Source organism: Lactuca virosa, chromosome 6 (assembly GCF_052849685.1).
Source record: "Lactuca virosa cultivar CGN04683 chromosome 6, Lactuca_virosa_CGN04683_v6, whole genome shotgun sequence".
Taxonomy (NCBI): Eukaryota; Viridiplantae; Streptophyta; class Magnoliopsida; order Asterales; family Asteraceae; genus Lactuca; species Lactuca virosa.
In genome coordinates, this window is record NC_136431.1 from 277,201,753 (window position 1) to 277,207,752 (window position 6,000).

A 6,000-nucleotide genomic window follows, 5' to 3' on the forward strand; every position below is an offset into this window, starting at 1 on the left:
CTACTAGAAATGAAGTGAGGGAGCTCCGTAGGAGCCAAGCCACAATGGAGAGGCGCGTCATCAAGGCTGAACGTCAAGTAGCCCGAGCTAAAGCCTCCACAACCACATACCATGGTCCACAGCGTGCCACCCGCTCAGAGTAGAGCGCTTACTTCTGGCGCTATGTATATACCTATCAAATAAGTGTTGGTGCTACTCTTTCCTTTAAGAATGTAAACCCGACGAATTGTGAGAACGCAGTTCGGGGGTCGGAATGCGGTCAAATTTTCCCATTTTCATTGGTGTACCCTAGACCTATATAAGGTCAAATTTTCCTGATCGTTGTATCATATACTAATATCAATGAAATTGACACGCGTTTATTATTTCCTTGAGTATTCCATTAAATTCTTAAAAGAATCATACACTTATTTTTTTGGAAAGTTTCCATTTACATGCGTAACCCATAAATGTTCAAAACTAAAACCTTCCATAATCATTTCTAAATGACTTATCAAGAATTCGTCTCTTAACTTGTGGCAGAATCATGCCACCAAGGAGAAATCCCCGATGTTTCAATACCAACGGAGCACCAGCACCACCTCCACCACCCCCTCCATCGATGGATGCTGCTACCTTTCAGGCTGCTGTAACAGCTGCCGTGACCGCAGCAATGGCACAAATGAGTAACAATGGATCAGAAGGAGGAATAAATAGCTCTACTAATGGCCAAAACCAAGGTCGCTCCGGGGAATGTACTTACAAAGACTTCTCCAACAGCAAACCCATCTCCTTTAATGGAACTGGGGGAGTGATGGCTCTATCCCAATGGATAGAGAAAACAGAAGCTGTGTTCGAGATATGCTCATGCCCCGAGGAAAGCAAAGTAAAATTTGCCCCCTATACTTTCTCCGAGCGAGCCCTAACGTGGTGGAATGGCCATGTCAAGTCACTAACTCTGGTGGTGGCAAACTCAATAGGTTGGGAGAACCTGAAACGGATGCTACTACGAGAGTACTGCCCAAGGGGCGAGATTCAGAAGCTCGAACACGAGCTTTGGGGCCTTACGATGGTAGGCTCGGACATCACAAGCTATACGAATAGGTTCAGTGATTTGACAATACTTTGCCCAGGAATGATGATTCTGGAAAGCCAAAAGGTGGAAAGGTATATCTGGGGGCTATCGCCCCAGCTTCGAGGAAGTGTGCTAGCTTCCAAACCCACAACGTTCGACAGCGCCAAAGAACTGGCACAATCTCTCGGTGATGATGGGGTCTGCCAAAGCATCACGACCGTCGTCCCGGAACCAACCAAAGGAAGCAACAACAATGACAGCAATGCCAACAACAACAACAAGAAGAAGTTTTGGAACAAGAGGAAAGGTCAAACTTCGCAAGAACCATCAAAGAAACAAATATTGGCGGTCCATGCCGCTACTACCCCCACCGCTGTTCCCGCTACCCTCGCGCCGACAAAACAATATGCTGGGAATCTGCCAAAGTGCAACAAATGCAATTACCATCACCACGGTAATTGCCGGGAAATGCACTATAAAAACTGTGACAGAAAAGGGCACACTGCCCGTTTCTGTAAAGCACCGGCGCGACCAATCACCCAAGTTCCTGGTACTGGAGTAAGCCAGGCATGTTATGGGTGTGGGGAAACTGGGCACTTCAAGAGGGATTGCCCTAAGGCAAAGAATGTTGGCGGTGTAGGAAGAGTGCTGGCAATAGGGCAGAACGAGGCAATAGCCGATCCCACGGTGGTTACGGGTACGTTTCTCCTCAACGACATTTATGCATGCATACTCTTTGACTGTGGTGCGGAGAGAAGTTTCGTGAGTCATAAATTCAAACACTTACTTAATCAAAAACCCCAAGCACTCAATAAAATATTCACGGTAGAAATGGCAAACGGTAAAACGGAAAGCACAAACGATATGTACATAGGCTGTACGTTAAATTTAAATGAACACTCGTTCCAAATCGACCTTATGCCGATTACTATAAGAAGTTTTGATGTCATCATCGGTATGGACTGGTTAAGCCTTCACCATGCCGATATACTTTGTCACGAAAGGGTCGTTCGCCTCAATCTGCCAAGCGGCAAAACTCTTGTCATTTATGGTGACAAATCCAGTACAAATTTACAAATCATCTCATGCGTCAAAGCCCAAAAATACCTTCGCAAGGAATGTCATGCCTTTCTAGCCCACGTGGTAGACAAGAAACGAGAAGTGAAGGACATTAAAGACATTCCGGAAGTCTGCAATTTCCCCGACATTTTCCCTGAAGATCTTCCAGGAGTCCCACCAGAACGTCAAGTCGAGTTCAGGATCGACTTGATTCCCGGAGCTACCCCAGTAGCAAAATCGCTGTACCGTCTAGCACCGTCAGAAATGCAGGAGTTATCTAGCCAACTGAACGAACTTCTAAGCAAAGGATTCATTAGACCAAGCTTCTCACCATGGGGATCACCGGTCCTGTTCGTAAAGAAGAAGGACGGATCTTTCCGCATGTGCATCGATTACCGGGAACTTAACAAGCTCACGATCAAGAAGCGATATCCCTTACCGCGCATAGACGATTTGTTCGACCAACTACAAGGAGCGAGCCAATCCATACCCACAATCATGGCACCGAAACGACTAAGCCAATCCATACCCACAATCACACATACATCCCCCATGTGAATTGGAATCAGGTCTATCGGAAAAGACACTCCGAAAATCTCCAATACGCAACCCCGATAGACCGAAGAAGCAGAAACCCCGTGTTCGTTGGCGATGGAGACTCGCAACGGACACTCCAACTCTCCCACTGGAAACCCGAACTCTCTACTGAAACACTGCGAAACAAACGACCGACTCGCCCCCGAGTCAAATAATACCAAAGCAGGTAAGTAGTTCACTAAAAACGTACCTAATCACAGGTACAAACATATAAACATAAAACAGATATAATTAGTAAGACAAGGGATAGAAACATACCAACAACCACATCTGGCGCTGCTCTAGCCTCCTCTGCTGTAAGCTGGAAGGCGCATCCGTGGGCCCTCGGGGGCGCTGCTCGACCTTGACCCCCGTCAGTGATCGTCAGTGTAGCCGGCGTAGGAGCCTGCGCCGGCTTGGCGGCTAGTAACGGACACTGGGCCTTCATATGGCCCATCTGCTCACAATGATAACATAATCTGACCCCAGGAGCTGGAGTCTGCTGCCTACAATCCCTAGCAATGTGGGCCTGCTTGCCACATTTGTGGAACCCGCTCCCCGGTCGGCAAATCCCCGAGTGCGCCTTCCCACACTTCCCAAAAGTGCGGCCTAATTGTTCTCCAGTCCTAGTATCAACGGTCTTAGACCGCTTTACCGCCGGCTATGACTGTGTCGGGGCCTATCGCTGCTCCCTCAACTGCAGCTTAATCTCCAACTCACGCTGCCTAGCGGCCTCCTGTAGATCCAAAAGCGTATCGCAACGCTGGGTCGCCACAAACTGCTGAATATCAGTCTTGAGCATGCTCAGATAACGTGTCATCTGAGCCTGCTCAAAAGCAAACTCCGGGCATAACATCGCCCTCTCAGTAAACATGTGGGGTGATATCTGCCACAGTCTCGCCATCCTGTCTCAAGTCCAAAAACTCCTGAGCCAACCGCTCCCGCTCCACACGTGGAATGTAGCGAGCGTGGAACATATCCCTGAACTGCTCCTAAGTAACCGCAGCTCTCTGGTCATCCGAATAAGACCCAGTCATAAGTCTCCACTAATCCTTTGCCCCGGACCTCAACAGGTTCAGGGCACATCTGACCTTCTGGTCAGTAGGACATGAACACGTGAAGAAAAAACCCTCCACGTCAGACAACCAGCTCATGGCTCTGATCGGAGACTGAGTACCATCAAATGTCGGGGGCTTCGTGCTATCGAAGTCCCGGTAATGAAAAGCTCGGCCAGATCCTCCCCATGCCGCTGTTACAGCCGCTGTAGCTGCTGCGACAACCGTCTCAGCAAGGGATGCATATCTGTCATCAAAATACTCCATCATATCGGTCTTAATAGACCCAAACATCTGCAGAATTGACCCCGGACAATCCCGACCACCTCCTCGCGGATGATCTCCCTGACACGATCCTCTGTCAACGCTGGCCCACCCTGCCCGATAATCTCGGGCTCCGTCGGGGCATCCTGATCGCCCTGCCCTAATCCCGATACGGATCCAGTCACAAAACGCCTCGAAACCACCATACTGAAAATATACCAGGAACATATAAGATAATCCGCATAAATAACAGGGAACCAACTCCCAACTAAACCCTAGGGGTTGTGACTTCCTTGCTACGCATATGGGTCATGTGCTTTCAATAGTACGAGCCCATACTACCTTCCACACCTACCCATATTTGTCTCAAGTATCATCACAACACCCTAAAAATATACATATGCATGGTGATCGCTCAATCCTCTCTCCTACAGGGAAGTTAACTATCTAATATCTGGTCTACTGACCTCGCACGACTCAGCCATCCATGAAACTTCCACCAACCCTGCAGCACTAGTGTATGCTAGTCATACATAACGCTGGACCCTATAGATTTTCGAATACCTGATCCTACCCTAAGCCCTTCATCAAACAAGAACAGAAAATAAGGCCAAACCAAACATTCTCAGGCTATAAGATCTTAATTATGTACGGACGTGATGCATACACTAAGCAACTACAGTAACGATGTCATTTTCATATAATGAAAACCCTAGGCTATCAGACATCATACAATGAGACAATTCTATCATGCAATTCCTGAAGATCCCTAGCCTAGTACTAGCATGCTATTCTAATATATCACATAATCAAATAACTACGTGGTATTTTGGGGTCTACTTACTGGCTCCGGCTGATCGTACACTTGCATCCTCCTTTTCTTATTTTGAAAACCATTTAAAATCCTTTTGAAAATATTTTCCTTAGTTTGAGACTGGATTCACACGAGTGCTCCTCCAATTTACTCAAACCAAGGCTCTGATACCAACTTGTAACATCCATAAAAATCATGCCAAATTTAAACTTTTAAGATATTCCAAAAACCATTGATTATTACAAAAGTTGTTTTCAAAATAGTTTACTGTCAAAATATCCCAGAATCAAATCATAAACAACAGGAGGTGTACGATCATGCCTTTGCCTTCCCGCGATCATCAGAAGTACCTGAAACAAAATCAACAACTGTAAGCCCGAAGCTTAGTGAGTTCCCCCAAAATACTCATACGCACATCAACATACATATAACACAAAAAACATACTATGGGTCCAATCAACCATCGAGTTGGAATACCCCAGGCCCTCAACCATCGGGTTGGAATGCCAATCATACTATAGGTCCAGTCATCCTCAGGATGGAATACCCCAGATCCACAACCATCAGGTTGGGATGCCCTCATACTACGATCCCAATCATCCTCGAGATGGAATACTCACGGCCCACAACCATCGGGTTGGAATGCCCAGGTCTGTTGGCTCTCGCACAAAGCAAATGAGCCTCAACCACCAATCAAACATGTGCACATATAACAAATCATCACATAACAGTCTATAGACAGACAAACCGATCTAACGGATCATAACAACATAATAACATCCTATCTACCAGGATACAGATCTAACATATCATAATAGCATAATACCTTCCTATCTACCAGGATACTGATCTAACAGATCATAATAGCATAATACCATCCTATCTACCAGGATACTGATCTAACAGATCATACTAACATAACATATCAGGATAACAATCCAAAAGGGCCGGCCTTGGTGCCTTACACCCTTGGGTATAGTGAGGAAAACTCACCTCACAACTGTCGAACTGAAGTGATAAGCTCAAACTCTCGAACCACAGCCACGAACTCCACCACCTATATTTACCATAAGACCATTTCCATAAATTTCCAAGTTACCAAAATACCCCCATAAGTCAACTAGTCAACCCTTGGTCAAGGTCAAAGTCAACGGTCAAATTCAACAGTCCATGTTGAC